This window comes from Meleagris gallopavo, chromosome 1 (assembly GCF_000146605.3).
Source record: "Meleagris gallopavo isolate NT-WF06-2002-E0010 breed Aviagen turkey brand Nicholas breeding stock chromosome 1, Turkey_5.1, whole genome shotgun sequence".
Taxonomy (NCBI): domain Eukaryota; kingdom Metazoa; phylum Chordata; class Aves; order Galliformes; family Phasianidae; genus Meleagris; species Meleagris gallopavo.
The window spans coordinates 23675356-23695265 of NC_015011.2; the positions used below are offsets into that span (position 1 = coordinate 23675356).

Genomic DNA, 19910 nt, shown 5'->3' on the forward strand with positions numbered 1-19910 from the left:
GACTCTATTGTCACATCTCTTATAAAATCAAAATACTTTTAGAAGTAGTGGTAATTCAGGAGTAGTCCATCTTGTTCCTTCTGAGTGCTAGGAATTCCTATGCATGACAGGAGCTGGGACGTACAATCAAATATCAGCCTATCAACTAAGCTGGTAATCTAGTTAACTTTATAGCAATTAAGGGGATGTGAGAGATTAGCCAGGCCCTAGTCCAGTTTATGTATCCCAAACCTTAGAAACTAAAGCAATGGTTGTCCAGCCTTTTGGCTTGCCTGGGTTACACTGAATGAAGAGGAATTGCCTACGGCTGCATCTACAAAGGTTGCTCTGAAAGCAACACCTCCTAATTATTTCAATGGAAAATAAAATTGATATAAAGAGCACAACATTTGATAGAGCAAATTCTCAGCTAGAAAACACTCTTTTTCAACACAGTCACAACCAGTAGCTATGCATTTTTGCCAGTGAACAAAAGCCTGCATGCTGAGCTCATGAGCAATCAGTAGAGGTAGCCCACTGTTGTTGTCACCACTGCTGTAACACACCTCCCACTGCCTCACTGTGCTTACATCCACTATTTGGTCTCCAAAAATGTTCAACAAGCGATAGTGATTGTCAATGCATGCCATTTTTTACACATGGGGGAATTCAGTGATACACAGTTGCTTCATACGCACTTCCATTTCATACACCATTGTGTCAGACTGCCTCTCTGCTGCTATCTGTCAGATGGAAACAACATGTAATGGGATATAGGTGGGAAGGTTTAACCTCTGCTGCCGTACCACCACCATCTGCCTCAGACACAGTGGGCCAATGGCATAAAATAGGAGGCATTATTTTTTGAATGGCCCTCATTAAATACATGTTACAGTTAATGTGTATAAACAACAAAACTTATTTTAATTTTTAATGTTTTTTCTTATTGAAAAATATAAAAAAGAGAGCAATGAAACCATCAAACCAATGGGATATGTGACCCAGTTATGGTGAAACTACTGCATCAGGCTGGTTCAGGGCAGTGGTTGCCATTCTCAGTGAGCTCTCAGCATGTTCATTAGAGAGTTTTGATGAAATTTTACTCTTCCTGTGCTTCATCCTTCACAGTTGTGAATAGTTGTTCACAAACGTTTGTAGTGCCAAAATGTGGTGACACAAGTAAGGTGTGACTGTGAAGTGAGGGGTGTTCCTCACTGGTGAGTGAGGGCTTATTAGAATCTGGTAAAAAGACATGGTCAGATTTTGGATTGCAACTCTATGCATTCAATTTGAAAATTCACAAGTAATGTATTAATGTTGACTGGAAATGGAGTCACAAATAAACCAAAAAATCAATGATTTTTTTACAAACTTTAAATCTATTCTCAAATTATGTTATCAAAACGGAAAGCACGGCTGCATCTTTTTGCTGTTCAAAAGACTGTGCTTAGCAAATGCATCAAAATCCATGACCTTATTTGCCACCACGTGAGTTACCACCACCTACCGCCTTGGTTTCAGCCCAGATGGGGCAAACAGAACACCAATATTTGGTGCTGAGTGATGGTTGTATATCTTGGGCCAGGCTGCTCAGTAGGAAGAGCTGCCACTGTGACTGTACATGGCAGAGAGCGACTGTGGTTGGGGTGGGCTGGACTGGGCTGCATGCAGCCCATGGGCCACAGGTTGCACATGCCTGATAGAACATATGAATTTGAATTCTTTTTTCTTTACTGGGAGATGTAACTCATAGGAAAAATTAAGAGGGAAATGATGCTAAGACTCATTCTAAAGCTTGCTTCAGTCTCAAAACAAACAAACAAACAAACAAAAAAGTGTAAATGCTGCGAAACAATGGGGATAGAGATGAGCTGTGACTGCAGCCACCTGCAGAACTGTTTTCATGGTAGCATGGGGCTAAACATGATGGTACCATGTGGCTTAACCAGGAGCAGGCTCCAAGTGTGCTTACATTGCATAATTGTGCATGGAAGCTGGAGGCACATTTTAGAAAGGACCCCTGAACATGACTCAGTGGAAGCAAACCGTGAGACCTCTTGAGGCACAGAGCTGCCTGAGCAATAGGGATGAATTTTGCCTTTAATTCCTCAAGGTAATGAAAACAATCCTTCAATGGCCTTAATGAAAACAATCCTTCAATGGCCTTGAGTGCTATATACTTATATTTTTGGAGATTTCCAATCATAGCTTATTCTTTAACGATTAACATGAAGCCTTGAGAAATCAGGAAGAATTACGCTGGGAAATTTGAGAAAAATGAACATATATGTCATTTATGTAAACAATGAAAAGCTCACCAGTGCAAATAATTATAAAGATAGGACTGAAAAACCTGTTCACTGTCAGATCATATGCATTGCCTTTATTTGCCATAGGACATTACATATAGTCTAAAAAGGGAGAGGGAAGAAATTTCAGTAGGAAAATATATCCTTTAGATCTTGTACATAGAACAGAGATCATCCTTGCTCTGGTAAAAGATGTCTGAGATGACCTAAGTTCTTCAAGACCAACTTTTATTTCCTCCTACAGAAGAGATGGCTGGTTTCTATTTTTTCAGTGCTGATTTTTATTGATGAAGAAGAAGCACACAGCAGATCTACTACAAAAAAAAAAAAAAGAACATGAGAGGGTCTAGGAAAACTTGTTCTTGTTGCATAGAGCTCTGTAAAAGATGGGGAATGAAAATTTGATTGAAAGAAAAATTTCTAGTACTAAGTTAGCACAAATATTAATGTAGCAGACAATCAATTTTGTTTTGTCTTTGTCTTATATGTAGTAAATAAATTCTTTTCTTAAATTATTATCCATAGATAACCTCAGCAGACATTGTTGAAGTGCTTTAATGAAAAACAGAGCAGAAGTGAGCTTTCATCTCTCTTTTTCAAGCTCCCAAGCAGTACTCATGTGAGATATGGACCAACTGGCAATGCGAGAGATAGGAAAGGTGTGGTAGGAGAAAGAGAATTTTTAAGGTGAATGCAAAATTACAAAGCAATAATGTGGATTAAATTCTCTCAGAGCTGAAAATAGCTCATTCTTTTCAAATGCAAATGATGCAAAGATGTCTTGTATATAACAAGGTAAGAGCGCTCACTTACTAATGACACATAATATCGAACATATTTTAATTTCAGCTATCTAGAGAGTGCTAGTCAGGAAATTGATATAGGCAGCAGTAAAAGTCATTAGAGATATTTACAGAGGTTTCAAAAATAGGCTATACCATTTTTACCAGAAGTCTGAGAAGGTGGTAGCTAGAATTAACTTCAATTTCCCTGGTTACAGAATTGGCAGAATTAAAGTTTCCCTGTAGCGTGATGAAGTTGGTGCTACAGGAAAGAAGGAGACAGACTCTTTAGCAGGGTCTGTGGTGATAAAACAAGGAGAAGTGGCTTCAAGTTCAAAGAGGGGAGATTTAGGTTGGATATAAAGAAAAAATCTTCTACAGTGAGCGTGGTCAAGCACTAGAACATGTTGCCCAGTGATGTGATTGATGTCCCATCCCCAGAGACTATCAAGGTGACGCTGGATCAGGCCCTGGGCAATTTGATCTAGCTGTGGTGTCCCTGTTCACTGCAGGGTAGTTGGACTAGATGGCCTTCAGAAGTCCCTTCCAACTCTAAGAATTCTATGATTCTATGATTCTACGGTGTTATCCCTCCAAAACATTATTCTTTTAACCTGCTGCTCAAGAGCCCATCGATTTCCAGTGTAGCAGAAATCCAATAGCTCAGCATTGCAATTTTTTTCTTGTTCCCCTCTGCAAATATACATTACTTTCTTTGCTGAAATGGTGAGAGCTTTAGGATGTTTTGGTGTTTATTTGTTTGTTTTTTTGTTTGTTTGCATATAAAATGATTGACTCATACACAAAAAGGAGAGAAGTAATTGGGGTAACAGTTTACAAGTTCATATTCAAGAAGTAAAAGTTTAAAAATTCAGTGGCTGACTTGTTTTGGCATATTCTGCAATGAATCACAAGCTTAATTCTCTCTGGCTAGAAAATTAATAAACCCCTCTCATTCCCGCCAGGATACATTCAGCAGGGGATTTAAATAGCTAGCCTACAGCATTGTTTGCAGTTGTCAGAATGTTCAAGTAAGCTATAAATAGCCAGAAATAAAGTAAAACAAGTGTATGGCTTGCTTCTTCCACAAACTTGCGTACTTGTTCCCTATAGAACTTTGTGTTTATCAGGAGATTCCTTTGTTATAACAGAGTCTCTGCTCTTCAGCAGTTAAAAACAACTGGAAAGAATTGAGTTGGGAGAGCATGCTGTGCAAACATGTCTCCGCCACATCATGGCTGTGCTGCTTCCTCTGAGCACACCTGCTACCTTCATCCTCCACTGTCACCTGCAGCAAGTGTCCTCAGCATTGGTGGGACTAGTGATGGCAAACAGACTCATGTATGCTGTATAAGAAGACCAGGATTTTTTGTGGTCTTCCTCCTCAAACAATGGTGTTGGTCAGGCACGCCAACACCAAGTAGACAAATTTTCCGACCTTACATAAAATTATCAGCAGTTGTAAGAAACCAGTGCTAAGACCACGAATGTGTGAGTCTTGTCCACCGTAATGGATCTGAGCACTGTGAATTGTCTTCTAAGTTTCTTAAGATGAACATTCGCAATGGATCTTAAGAGCAACCCAAGGACAGGGACAGGGAACAGAATCTGTCATGCTCTGCACAACACATATCTGCTAGTGAACTCCTCTCTGGCTACCTGGGCCCTTCTGACCACAGATCCTCCAGATCAGCAATTTTAGAGCCTGATCCAAAGCTTGCTGAGGCCAGAGGTAGGCCTTTCCCTTTGAAAGGCTGAGTGATATCCGCTACCATACCTGCAATACCACACCACGCTCTACTATACCAGCAATACTTTTGTGCACCAAAAGTTGTCAGGTATTTTGCTAAACTGAGGCAAGACAGAGGTTCAGATGATCAGCTTTTGAATCTATAACTACTAATGATAAATTTATTTCCTATTAAGAGAGGGGAAGAGTCGTGTTTATGCAGCAAGTCAATCTCTTTCAAACTATGCACGTTGAATTTTAATGCTGACAGGAGTCAGACTTTTTGCCTCCCTCAGTGAGACTGAGTTATGTGAAGAAAGGCTCTCTACAGATGTTGCAATATCATTCATTTTAACTCAATTCCATATTTAGTTTTGTAGCTAAAAGATCTTTAATAGCATTAAGTAAAGGTGATCTCTGTTTATGGAAAGGTGTGGAAACCTGTTTGCTAACTGTGACTAATGGCAAAAGAAGCCGATTTTGTTATTGTGTTTAAAGAGGATTATGCAGTGCAATTCTTTGATTTTAGCAATCAGGGAATTTTAGAAGAAGCCGTCTGCTTATGGCAGCTTTGTGTCTCATTGGAGTTACAATATCTGACAGCATGTACTAGAGGCGTTGCTATGGTAATTAAGCATTTTTCAAGGTTTGGGGTTTTTCAGATTTTTTCAGTTATTAATAAGTTTCCTAAAACAGTTTGGAAAAATACTGGTGCATTAAAATATCGCTAGTTCCTCATAAACGAGCTATTTAGAGTCTAATCCTTGTCTTTTAAAAGTGCATGGCAAGTCTCCCGCTGACTTTTATGGAAACATGACTCGGCCTGAAATATTTGGCAATTTCTGTATTATTTCCTCCAACTGATTTTTTTTTTAAATCAGAAATATTGAAAGTGCCATGGTTCCTGACACATTAATTCCACCAGGGCTTTCTCAGGCCTGTTGTTTCTGGCAGCACAGTTTTGCTAACATAAGAAACTTAAGGCTCATTTCATATCTCCTGTTGCTACAGAATTGTCCTCTGTGATACTACAGCAGCTGGCCATGGCCATAACTCCGCACATCTTTTCTGAGTGACTCCAAAACTCGAAGTTCTGCTAGTGATCGTAAGATGAAAACAAAGAAAGAGTTTACAGGTGAAAATAATGTTGTAGCCTGAGAGTTTTCATCAGCTGCTTTCTCTCCTGAGCCCCTCTGATCCAGGTTGCATTCCCCAGGAATCTGCTGGCAGTATGCAATGGAGTGCTTGACCTACGAGTTGCTCTTGGAGGCAAAATACGGTGCTGTGTCCTTGGCTTCCTTCTAACTTGGCAACTAATCATTAAGGTATTGTATAAACAGCGATCCCTGTCACCACAGTTACCGCTGCCACTGTGTTTTTCATTAAATTCAGTGACTGTGCAGTGCGTACAGATCAGGCCTGCATATGGGTCTCTTAGGATGCCTATTTTGTGAGTTCCAAGGAATCTGAAATGGGAGATATGTTCATATCAGACGTTCAATTCAAGCAAGAAAGTAGGATCTCCAGGCATTTGGGACAGTACGATGTTTGGCACCCAAATAAGTCTTCTGGGTGGGGCTAGGTACAGACAGGCTCAGGCATCAGAGGCGGGGAGGGAGGTAAGATTATTTTCTTTTTGAATCACTGTCTTGGATTTTCACACATTCTGCCTGAATAGTTATTTACACTCATAAATGTTTTTCTTGGAGCTTGTCCTTGAGGAATTGTGAGATAGACAGTCAGCTCAGTTTTGCCAAATACACAGTGTCCATGTCTTTGTGCAGTACCGGAGTCTTTGTGTATCTTCTGTAATAAGGTAAGACAAATGCAGACAAAGGTTTCAGTCTTAATTTTTCTTATTGAAAATCCTACCACTTAATAAGCAGATCAAAGAACCAGATAGCTTGTGGTTTCAGATCATTCCTCAACTTCTCTTTTTTATGGTAGATTCAAAAGATCCAGAGCATGTCATTTTTGAAAAGATTTCAGCCCAACTGGATCTTTCAAAGCTGTCATATATGTAACCAGCAACAAAAACATTTTGTTGTCACCACATTCATTCTAGTCTCGCATTTTCAGCTTCTTTTTTTGACACAGGGTTCCTGCAGTACTTTCCTCTTTTTTGCAAAGATAACCTGTATAGGTAAGGTGAATAAAATAAATACATACATAGATCTTCTGGTCTTCTCTCTTCTCCCACACTAGCAGTTTACATTATTCTGATGCAGTGTTCATAAACTGCCCTAGAGCATATCTCTTCTATAGCTTACCAAGAGTTAAGGATCCCCATCTTTAATTCCCTGCAATTTGAAATTAATTAATTAAAGCCTACAGGATTCAGTCTCCCAAACGATCACTCTTATTTCAGCTTATTACAGGAAAAGCATAGACAAGCACTTTTCACTGAAGTGCTGCAGTAAAAGCTGGCTTCAGAGCTTAAACAAGGAACCTGTGTAAATATATCACTGGCTTTGTGCTCAGTGCTTTCGATTGTCTCCTCAGCTGTTTGGTGAAAAACATGGTAACACGGTTTCTATAGAGAAGACAGTAAATCAGCAGAAGACAGTCTCAGTGATAAGAGCATCTCTTTGACCAGTCCATGAGTATTGCTGCAGAGTGACTGGCTCAGAGTTGAGGAAGCTCTTGCATTTTAATTTTTCTTCTTAATGGTTTCCTTGGTCTTGGTCTGTTAAGCGTGTAATCTGCAATGGCCTTATTAGAGCTGTTTTCTGTGGTCACCAGTACTCTAGATAGGCTACATTGCATGAAATGTGGCACAGTTTGCCAACAATGCCAGATCAACAGTTCTTGTTGTCTTGTTCATCTTTCACTCAGTTTTCAGGGAATTTGTTGGTGCCTGGCTAGCTGGGGCTCCACAATATGTGCTTAAAACAAAAAAAGTAATAAGAAAAAAATCAGAAGGATGAACGGCCCGGTATCTGTAGGCATTTCATATGGATTATCTTATCCTGAAGATATTTCATGTGGTTGATAATTTTCACAAAAATCAGTTATCATCTTCTGAACAAGCCATACGTGGATACTGGCCAGACACTAGTGATAGCATTGACCAATGCAGGTAAAATAATTTTCTGCTAAGGACGTTCTATGAGGTTTTCATCATAAGTAGTTAAGGTTTACAAGAATAAAGCAAAAGATGTAATATACAATGCTAAGCAAGAGTTCTAAGACAAAATGTACGGTTACTTGCCAGTTTAAATTGAATGGTAGCTGCTAGAGATTTTACAACAGTAAATTCTTATTCTCAGGGTAGTTTCTTGAATTGTAATGCAGCTCTGGCAAAACAGTTTCTGAAGGAGTTTTTTTTTCAAGATTTCAGTGTTCTCATCAGCTATGGCTCAGAGTTTTGACAAATCCTCCTCCTCCAGGAATCATTCATGATATATACATATATACACTCAAATTTAGAGTTCCCAGTTAGGAACTAGTTAGATATTTAACTATTTGTTCAGGAAGGCTTTGCCACAGCGATCATGGATTAGCACCACTTGTCAGTTTATAACCAAATCATTTTTTATAATGCTTCTGAAACCAAACAGAACTCAGTAAGAGGAAAAAACCCCTAGACCCTCAAATGTGTAGGCTCAGTTTTCTCAGTCCAATAAACATCTTGAGAATTCTTGGACTCATTTGAACTCTGCAGCTTGAGATTTCACTCTGATCAGCTTCTGAACAAGGATTGATTTTTCATTTTCACAATTTTTCCGCAACTCAAAGTCCCTTGTCTTCACAGAGACTGTGGTATCCAGGGATTCATTCTCTGATCGATGGGCAAAGCCTGAGATCTGCTAAAGCAAGCTTATGGGAATTTCCTAAGAGTGAATGACATCAGTCACTGTCAAGCAGGACTGAGTGTCCAATGACTCAGTTAAACATCACTGACAGGAACTTGTACTGGAAGAAGTGTGTCAGAGAACTCAGACCCAACTCCAAACAATATGTCTTTTCATTGCAACCCTTTTTTTAAATGACAGCTATTATATGTGAGATCCATCACAAGGAGACTTTTAGATATCTTCACATTGAAACCACAGAGCAGACTGTAGAGGACACAATTGGTCATTTTTAAAATGCTCATTGTGGTCTTGTGGTAACGCTTGTTTAATACTGATATCAGATAATAACACGATCATTGCCATTAGGTTCAGCAGGGCTCTGCAAAATCTCAACCTTTTCTGAATGCTGCTAGCTTTCTAACTTGCTCTAATTCTGTCCATAGATGTAAGGGTTGCAATGTAGAAGTACTCAAAGAGAAGAAAAATATTTATCAAGCTTGATAACAAAATATTATATGATGTTTTTCTTCTGTTATTTTTTTAAGGACTATATAATATCTTGGGCTTCCAGGCTGGTGGCAAAATGCCAGTAAGCTCTTTTCCTGCCTTATTTTTTCAGTTTTGATGTTCGCTCAGACCCCTCAAATTTGATTTTCCACTTACTTCAGTTAGAAGCAGCATTAAATATAGATAGTTCTGGGGTTGTCACCTTATAAGCAGGAACAAAGGAGCCTGAGTTTCTGCATTTTACTAAGCTCTTTTATGGATAATGTAAAATTTACTTATTGATATCAGAGTTTCCACTATTGCCCCATGCTAGCACCGTGTAACGGGTTTACTGCATTAAATAAATATGCTTAATATAGAGCTGCTCTATTGAATTGGTCTGTATTCAGGAGTCGCTTCTTGGAAAAGGGAAAAATAATTGTAAGGAAGTGATAGAGCGTTTGTAGTTAATTTTTCCATTTATAAAGAAAACAAGATGCTTCCATATAAACATAATAGAGAAGGAATGCTCCACTTAATAAATGAACTAACTCTATTTACACTTCATTCAAATAAGATGTACTGACCATGCTGTTGGTGTTGCACAATTTTTAGCTTGTATATTCTGAACTCTGTGTGGACCTTGTGTGGGGCTCAGGCATTTCCTTTCTTATGACTTTTAGAAGTTTCCAGTTCATGGAACTTGGAACATTAAGAATCTCCTGATCCCCATATTATTATTCTTTCTTTCACTCCAGGGTCAGTCACCCTCCACGGAGGCCTTCAGCTACATCCAAAAGACAAGTTGCTTAAGGTCTCTCTTCAGTGTATAGATATATCTTTAAAAGCATGCTGTCATGGACCCTCAGGAATCCCTCTTCCTAGCAGGACCTTGAAGTCCTGCTAACTCAAGTGCAGTTGAGAGTTACTCAAGATGAGGCCTATGAAAGTCTCATAGGCAGCTGCCCCACTGCTGGAGGACTGACCACAAGGGAGCAGCCAGAAATCACAGCTTAAGCTTCAGGGAAATGTGATAAAAAGCAGACTAACTTGATCTCCCAGACACTTGTCTGACCAGAAATACTTGGACAAATAATTATTAATAATAATTGCGTAATAAGCGTGTTGATTACAGAACTTTCTCTTTTCTCAATGGAAGGCCTACAACTCACCGTGGCAGCTCTTCCTATGAGTGGGCATGTGCTACAGCATCAGTGCTCACTGATTTAGGCAGTTTAAAATTGTCTTTCTGACTAATTATTACAGTCAATGCATCAGATACCCTTTTTGCTGTTGTCAACTTTATTTCCTTGTGAAAAATCAGTTACATAACGCATCGCCTCTGAAGTGTAGGAACATCACGCTATAGGAAAAAAAAAAAATGGATAGTTTCTGCATAGCCAGAAACTCAGGTTTAAGTCATGTCACACAATGTAATAACGGGTAAAAATGATGCTGTATCAGAATTACTGATCTTCATGGTTGGTATTAGTTTTTATCCACTATTTGACATCTGGGAGGAATAATTGCAGAAATAGGTAGATAGACTGCTATTTAATCTTGTTCCAAGCACAAGCTCAAGACTTGAATTAAATTTATAGACAGGAATTATTATAATTCCTAAATGGCTACAACCGTAAAGCATTATTTTTGATGGTGACCCTATGACTGTATATTGCATCAGTATTCACACACAGACTTCAAGATTTAGTAAATGATGAAGCAAAGAAAGCACACTACGGTTCTGTGTAAACAGGGGGTTGTGAATGGCAAAGAAGAGTCAGAAAACTCCAGCTGTGTTTCAGGCAACAGGATTACTGGTGTGCAAGACCATCATGAGTTCCCAGTCATCTGGTGATTCACATCTCCTGAGCCTCTACAAATAATCTGCTATTGACATTGCATAAACATCATGAGACAAAGACTCATGGCAGAGTGCAAATGTGAGAATGTCTAACAATTACACAAAGGGAGAAAGAGAACTGATGTGAGCAAGATGAAGTCGTACAGCACACTTAAGAAGTACAACGAAGATGTTGGACTGGTACCTGAAACTATTAGCCCAGTTATTGACTATATTAGAGAAACAAAGATATAGCACTAAAATAAAAAAGAGGTTGAGCAAAATTCATGTGAAGGAAGATACTCTAGTCTTAGGGACATTCATCAGGATGGGATCAGAAAAAAACAGAGTTAGAAGGAAAGGGTCTTATAACAGGAGGGAAGGACAAACAGAACAAGGCTAGAGACTGAAACCTGATCCATCACTGATCAACCAGTAGGAGAGAGAGTTGGAAGGTGAGAGAGAACAGATGAAATAGCAAATAAAATGTGCTGGAAATTATGGAGAGCTGAAAAGATAAGATGCAGAGGAGGAAGGAGTTACCTGAAGATGACTTAGAGAAAGGAATAAGAGCAATAGTTGATATGAGTTAAGGGCACTGAGCTGGGACTAGGACTACCTTTTTTCAGGGTAGCTTCTCTTAAGTATTCTGAGCTGCTTTGAGAAGACTTTTCTCTTATGTAGAAGGGAACATCCAGTGCCTGGATTGTCACAATCTCTTTTTTCTCCTTCTGAACTTCCAGGAGTATTGTGCTTCTCCTCTGGAAATCATCCTTCTCCAGTAAGGTATTACACATCACACTTTTCTTAGTGCCTGATAAAGAGCTGAAACAAGCTGTTTCTGACTAAGGTATTTTTAGTGCCTCACCAGTCACTGCTGTAAAGTCTTTTATGGCTCAGCATGAATTCCCTGCAGGTAGATACTGAAAGCCTAATTCCACAATTACATAAAGACAACTAAAAGAAGTAACATAATGTTTGCAAGCAGATCTACAATTCCTTTGTCCTGCAGGAATGCAACAAGAGGCCTAAGCTAGAAATACATTTGTTGAGTATACTTGTCTTAGCCTTTTGAGAGGAAAAACAAATAAACAAAAGCATAAAAATAGATATAAAAGAGATAAAGTAAGAAATAAGGGAGATGAGGTCTCGTGTAGCCTAATAGAAAGCTATTAGTAGTAGCAGAAGGATGTCAGGTGCTGCCAAATATATCTTCAATGCTAGATAAGTTTATCGATGAGCACTTCTTGTAGGGCAACAAATCTAATGATGCTAGAGTTTAGTTTTTGTCTTGGGCCACATTTGGATAGTTAATAACATCAAGAAACAATGCTTGAAATATCCAGGTGTAGTTAATGTAGCTTGCCAGTCATCTCCTTTTTTCTCAGCAGATGCCTTTTTTAAATTAAACTTTTGGAGGCAGCTACCAGCTAAGATAACTTCCAGAATCTGTTAGATTCCTAATGGACAAAACTGGTCAATCCAGAATTTTAATTCTTGATGGCATGGCACCCCCACTCAGAAGAAGGCAGGGCAATTGTGGATTCCTGCTTCAACCTCACTGCTCACTGCACTACATTTGCTTTCCTTAGAAAAGTCTTAGCCTCCAGACAGATGGTAGGGTCTGGTATGGTGATGCTCCTTGCAATCAAAGCTCATTTTTCCCCCAAGTGTACACATACTAAATCTATCACCCAGCTCTATAATATGTGTGCTGGTCAGCTGGGTGTCTGCTGTCCAGGATCTCCATGTCAGCCCAGGGCAGGAGAGAGTGGTGGTCTCTCAATTGGTCTCTTTTCATGATAGTTGAAGGTTTTGGGGTTTGTCCTTCACACTCTCTAATTGTTCCTTTCTGCCTTTAGCTCTGTGGGGGAGACCACCTACCTGGTATGCAGCCAGAGGAGCTGAGCAGCCTGGGAAACAAGAAGAAAAAAGTCTCCATCCTTCCAAAGCAGGATTTTTTTCAGGATTTGTCTCCCACAAAGACATTTTGATTGATTTGATTTTGCGCCCCAGTTCAGCACAGCATTTCTTCTCTTGAAAGAAAAGGAGAAAAGGAGAAAAGGGGGAAAGGGGAAAAAGGGAAAGGGGAGGAAAGGAAAGGAAAGGGGAGGAAAGGAAAGGCGAGGCAAGGCAAGGCAAGGCAAGACAAGGAAAAGAGACAGTCATCTGGAAAGCCCTAGTTATTTTATTATTCCCTTTTTCAGGTCATACCTTGGTACACACCAGGATACTTTGAACTGAGGATCAGAAGTATTAGGCTCTCCTGCAAATTGAGGCTGAGTTTCTATCTCTGGACAGAGAGCCAACCCACAGAGAATTTAAATGACCTCTCTGGATCACGGTGAGAGCTTGGATGAGCAGCTCTATTGCACCATGTGAAAGCAGAACCTTGAGCCAGGCAGTATTTGGGAGGTGGTATTGAGCTGTTTTGGTCACTCTCCTATTTAGCTGACCTAACAGTGTTGGGAACAGATAGTTACTTCAGATAGGTACTGCAGTCCATGCTCATAACCTCAGAGAGGGAGAGGGAAAATGAGAAAACTGTGAGCCATTAAAATAGCAAAGCTGTAATTGATATTTGCTAATATGCAGGCAGAAACATATGTTAATGGAGCTTACTATAATATTCAGCAACAGTAGCAGTCCAGGCTGCACATGAAAAGCATTAAACTCATGTAAAAACAATGCTGATGTGGAGCTTTTTTTGTTTGTATGTTTGTTCTTTTTTCTTCATTCTTTTTTTTGGGGGGGTAAGGGGGGGGATACATTGCATAAGGAGATGTTAAATGTTAAATATTTGATTTTTGCTCTTTAGTTTGTCACAGGAGGAATTATATTCATGTAGCTACTTATTAAAAAGATTTACTACAAAATATTGCATGCCACACTGTTGCTTTTTGAAGTTCGCATTTCTTTTCATAAACATTTTTTCACTTGACAACCTGAAAATTGCAATGAGCACATCCCTTATCATTTATTTTGCATTTTATGTATTTTTCATAGATACAGCTTTAAAATGTTTGTAATAACTCTTCAAAGCTGAACCTCAGTAATGGAAAGGAAGGTTGGAAGCTGATAAATGTTCTGATGGATCTATTGGTTGAAAAATATTGTATTTGGCCAAGTTGAGATGAAACAAAAGCTGTAAAAAATATTGCATAGAGCAATGTATTTACATTCTTATCAGAAATTTAATAAGTATATTCAGCAAAATTATTCTGGAAGATTTGTCAGGCATTTAACACTTTGCTACCTTAGAAATAGGTTTCATTATTGCTAAATGTGTGGAAGTAAATAATAGTCAGTTATATTTCAATTATATTGAAAAATAATTGCCATGTGCCTTACACCCACTGTCTAGATGGTTCATAACTCAAACATCTCTTCCCCTCTCACTCCAGTAGTGGTTCACAGCAGTCATCTTTTGAGGGGTGAGGAAGCTTTTCTATTAAGATGCGATTTCTTACAAAACATACCATAATTGTATTTTAGTGACTGATCAGCAACTCCATATTATCTGAAATGACATTAAACAAAAGAAAGTAAGTATGTTTTGAGAAGTACTGATTTTTGCTGTTCATTGCTTTCATTTCGTGCACATGAATTTGAAAATTGTAGCGACTTCCAGTGAGTCAGATTTTAGTATAAAGTAAGCAAGGTTCAACTGTGCTTCAAGAGCTAATTACTTTTCTACCGGAATAAACCTGAAATAAGAGAACAAAATACCAGGCTGCATGTAATTCTTTTAGTATTAATTCAGACTTTGTGGTTGTCCAAAAGGTTTGATTTGTCACAGTCATGTCTTTCTACTCAAGCTTGAAGTGAAAAGTACAGTCTTGTGTTTCTTGTGGAACACAGCAGGGTAGAAATGAATGCCACTAATTCATCTCAAGCTTGGGTAGGAGGAGGAGTGGGCTTATTCCTCAGCTAAGATATTTATATAAATAATACTGCTACCTCCCTCTTCTTGTGGTGTATTTCCTCTCTCAATCTGAAGTATTTTGCAAGAAGCTGAAAAATCTATACCTTAAGTCATAGATCCATGAGATACCTTGAGTTGGAAAGGACTCATGAGGATCACTGAGCACAACTCCTGATCCCAGATGGAAGTAAAGCACTAAATATTCAGATAAAAGAGGACCACACCAGCTGCCTCCCCAAATCCCATAAATCCAAAAGTCTAAAGGAATCAGACCTGACTTTTTCCCAACTTAGAAACTTGCTCCCATCTCTAATTATACATCATAATTCAGTGCAGTCACTGGCATAATTGGCCATCTGTGTACTTTCATATGTGTGAAACAAACACTGGGAAAGGTTAGACAGGGCTGGTGCCACTAATGCTCATGGAGAGGCAATAGAAGCTAAACTTCAGAGCTGGATTTGAGATCCATTTTGCAAATAAAATGTGACTTTTCTTCTTGGTTTTGAGAGTTATGAAAAGCCTAAACAACATGACAGCAGAGCTAAATGGCAGTGGAAAGGCAAGGGTGGGACCAGAAGGCTTGCAGTTTGTTTCTGGGGAAAAACAATTGTCTCTCTCATAATTTCTGCTCAGTTTGATTTACTTCTGGACATAGTCCACTATTAATTAAATAGATGATAGTATTTCAGAGGTTGCTGCAGCTCTGCTTCCCCAGGTCTGGACAGTGAGGAAGTGATTCCAGGCAGGAACATTCATACACAGCCAGCTTCAGGGGTGGACGCAGTGCCTTACCTGGAGTAATTCCAGTAGCTGGTCCCAGATTCCTCAGTTTCCTCAGCTCCTTAGACATACTATGCATGAAGGTTCACAGTCTTACTGGTACGCCTGTCTCTTATCCTGTATGCCTACACGTCCAGCTTGAAGCACACTGGCATTCACACATTCCTACTCAGAACAGAAGATGGCTATAAATAGGGTTTAACCAGAATATCAGTTAGGCTGTGGTGATCTAGCACAGAGCTCAGTCAGACAAGTACACTGCCTGCTAGCCCTCTTGTCCCTTCTTACCTCAGTTTTCCCCAGTTTGCCTTGACCCCTTCCTTTTCCCCACCTTTGTCCCATCCCCAAAGTATCCCGTAAGTCTCATACATCCCTGACAGTTTCTGAGGTGTCTGGTGGAGATGGTTTAATTGGAGAGGTCACCTCAGTGGTTTTGCACCACACACAATAGGTGAGCACTCCTTTGGGCAGTCTCAGGTGCAGCAGATTCAGTGTGCTCCATTTTCCCCGTTACTGGGTTGCTAGGGCTCCTCTGCCTCATTGTTCATCTGCTCCTCACCAGACATTTGCAGTCTCGGTGGTTAGCCTTTAATCACATAGACTGAACTATCTCCTCTGTAGCTGTCTGTGCCAGAAAGGCCAGGAGTGTCTGATAATGAACTGGGTGTGAAGATGATAGCAATCCTATGGTGCTGCAGAACTGGAGAGAGCTGGTCTTCTTTTATAATTGGTTTCGACATCCTGCCAAATAAAGCCCTGGGGAGTATATATACTCCTGGGGAGGCATTTTCCGGAGGCTGCAGTGCAGGGTAGAAATGACCCTGCTTACAATGTAAAAGTGTCATTTTTCTGCCAGGTCCCACATCCCAGGTGGGTTAGAGAGGTCTTACCCAAATTTCAAACTGGATTAATACATTATCCTGATGAAATACCTTCTACTGTCTCGCTGGAAAAAATAATTATCCTTCATTCTCTTAACGTAGGTGTAGAAACTTATTAAACAGCTCTCATATCTTTACCCTAGCCAACAGGAGATTCTGAAGGTGGAGAGGTCTCTCTCCTTCCCAAGGGGCAGCCCAGGGCCCAGGCAGGCAGACAAGGTTTGGGTGCACAGCAGGACTCTGCCCAAGCCCCATGCAGCCAGGAACTGCTGGCTATGAGTCCTTCCTTAGCCTAAAGTCACCCAAGAGAAGGCAGTAGTGGTATCAGTGCTGTGACATGCCCTGCACCAGATTGAAGCCCAAAATACCCTCAGGGATGGGGAAAGAGAAGCATGGGAAAGCACTGTTATCCTTGAGAGGTAAGCAGCTATATGCATTCTCAAGGAAATCTCTTCTGTTTGGGTACCACTGCTGTTCTCCTCTCCACTAATCTTCAGTAAAAACTTTCATGAATGGAAAAATACCAAACTGGAACAATTTTTTATTTTTTTCTCCATGCCACTGTGGAGTACTGGTATATAAAAGCAAATAATTAATTAGAAATTCATCGGGTAGAAGTGATGGTGCATCTCTCAGGGAATGATATGCAAAAGATGTAGCTCACAAACAAGATGAGTTTTGAAAAGATCTTTTGGAAATCATTTCAAAAGGAATCTGTTAGTGACTCACTAGTGACACTGAGCAAAACAGCTCTTAAAACACTGAACAACTTGCATAGGGCAGAGTGTTCTCGAGTGGCATTACAGAATTTAATATTGAGAGATTATTCATTTACTACTGTCTTCTTTTACTTAAGTTGGCTTCCTAATGATTTTTTTAATTACAATATTTATTTCATTTATTTTAATACAATAATATACAGTGTAAGCTCTCTTTAACATAAATTTGAACCACGTGAAGACTTTTTCCTTAAAGAAAACTACATTTTGACTGGTACAAGGGGCATAAGAAAACTACATGTCCCTATTCAGTGTTTGTGGATGTCTGGGTGTCTTTTGGTTACAGAAGAGATGGGCTTTGCCTAGAGGTACAGCAATTTCTGCTATACCTGTGTTTGAGATAGTTCCTAGTAATCCTGAGACACTGCAGGTACCATGACAAGTTGCACTGCTCATGCATGCTTGCACAGAGCAGTAGGAAATGGCAATCCATGGTTGTTACCACAGTGGTAAACTGGAGCCTCACCTTCCCTTCTTCCAGTATGAACAGCCCAGGGTGCTCTATCAGAGGGTTTGGCAGCCTGCACTGAAACACTGTGCCTGTGGATCTCAGTCACTCCCATTCTTGTGCATGTGTCTTGCCCATATGTAGGAACATGGTGTCTGGGAGGTTCTTTATTCTTGCAGCACACCAAGGTTTTGTGTATAGTCAGCTGCTCTCCAGACCTCTCATTATTTTTTCCTTAAATGTTGCTTTTTTATTTAAAATTTTACTTTACATTGTGCCAGCTGGAGGTTAAAATATTTCTCCAGAAACTGGATCGTGAAGGCAGTGCACCTGGTGGTGAATAAATCAAGGCTGCAGAGCTGCCACTCTGCCACGTGCATTGCCACTTAACCGATGGTACAGATATAGTATCAGAGCTGGATGCACAGTCTAAACACACTTATAAATAATAACCTGAGTCTCAAACACTGTTCTAAGTTTACGACAATTTCAAATTCACATCTAAAGGAAGACAGGCTATTAACTTGAACACTTGGTCTAAAGGGATGTTTCAGTTGGCAATAAATTTCAAGAATTCTATTTGATGATGGCAATGAGAATTTGCTATTTGCATTCCACTGTGTTCTCTTGTCCTGAGATAAACCCAGCAATGCAAGATTTACCCCACCAACAAAGCCCATATAACCAATTCTTTGTTACAAAACACTCTCAGGCTCTGCACATGGGAAACATTCTGCAAACCAATTTGAAAACAGTTTTGAATAATGAGCGTATCTGAGGATGTCACAATCTGCCTGCACACATTTCTCAACTGCAGGAAGAAGTGAAAGACAACCTTTTATACATGATGGATTAAACAATGAAGATTTAACTTGCTTGGTGATGTGTATCTCTGTGAAGCTTCAGGTATGGTCCACTGCTGACTTTGTACCCTGACAGCCATAAGGATGGATTAATTTGGGCAGCTGAAGTTTTCCCCGTTGTTAAGGCAGGCAGGTGTGATCTGCTTTGTGAATCAGCACTTACACTGATTGTCAGAACAATGCATGAGGATAAACCAAAATAAGAACTCACCCACCACCATTTTTCGGCTGAAAACTGCAGAAGATAAAAGCTGCTGCCTGATGGCAATCATGGCCACAACAGAGAGGGTAAGTGAGGTCAAAAACTTCCAGTCAACTCTCTTGCCTCAAGTGTGGTTGAAGCCCTTTTTTTTCTCTCAGCTGTTGCTCCTACCCTTCCATCCATCCACCCACCCAGTCTTCTCACCAGCTGGCACAAGTGCATATGTATAAGCTTGAGGCCAAGAATTGTGGGGTTTTTTGCATTGGTGATTCATCCACCTTGCAGTGAGGTTGCAGGCTCAATCACACTGGTGCTGATAACTCCCTACTTGCCTTCCCACAACTCTTTTGGTATCCAGAAGCACAGGCAAATTCACTGGGGAGATGGTATCGATCAATAATTCTCTATATGGCTGTGGCAAGAACAGCAGTCTGGTCCAAATTCTACTAAGAACCATAAAAAATGCATGACATGTAGAAATGACCCCATTGAGATTAATCTAAAATTGAATGGCCTCTTGGTCCTGCAGTCAAGATAGCGACAAACTTTGGCATTATCTACTTGAAGATTTTGCTTCTGTACAGGTGGGCAAGATGGTGGTCAACCCTTCTGAGCTGAGGAGCTTACCTGCATCTCAATGCTCACCTTGTTAAGAAGAGCTGTCTTCTGCTCTCCTGGCCTCCTCCTGAGGCCTGTGGCTGAGGGGGACTCACCAACACAATTGTTGCTGCTAACTCAGGTCCCAAAGGCACTGAATTGTCTTCTAGCAATGTTTTCATCTTCTCACTGACAGAAGGATGCTGCAGATAATCAGGTGTCTAAAGCATCTCCACACCTAACCTAAAGTAACATACATCTCCCACAGCTCTGTCCCTTCTTTCCCAGCAGCCATTTGTCAGATCTTTATATATAGCGGTCTTCTAAAAGAAAACAGGGAGATATAAATTCAGAGAAAAAAATCAGGCTGAAAACTCTTTCATAACTGACACTCCCACAGAGAGGTAAGAACAAAAGAAGAAAGGCCAGGACAAAACATCTCCAAGTGGTGCCAAGGAGATGGAGGAGGGAGACACATGCCTGCATTTTCTATTGCTGAGCAACCAG

At 40.0% G+C, this 19910-nt stretch overlaps 1 long non-coding RNA gene across 1 annotated transcript; it reads right to left on the reverse strand.

Moving 5' to 3' along the window:
* Positions 1-2307: 2307 nt before the first annotated feature.
* LOC109365690 lies at positions 2308-15799 on the reverse strand. The gene is made up of 4 exons (XR_002111409.2): positions 15646-15799; positions 14405-14445; positions 12810-12961; positions 2308-2602 (listed from the first exon to the last, which is right to left on the reverse strand). It is a non-coding gene; the product is annotated as an uncharacterized LOC109365690 (long non-coding RNA).
* Positions 15800-19910: the final 4111 nt, after the last annotated feature.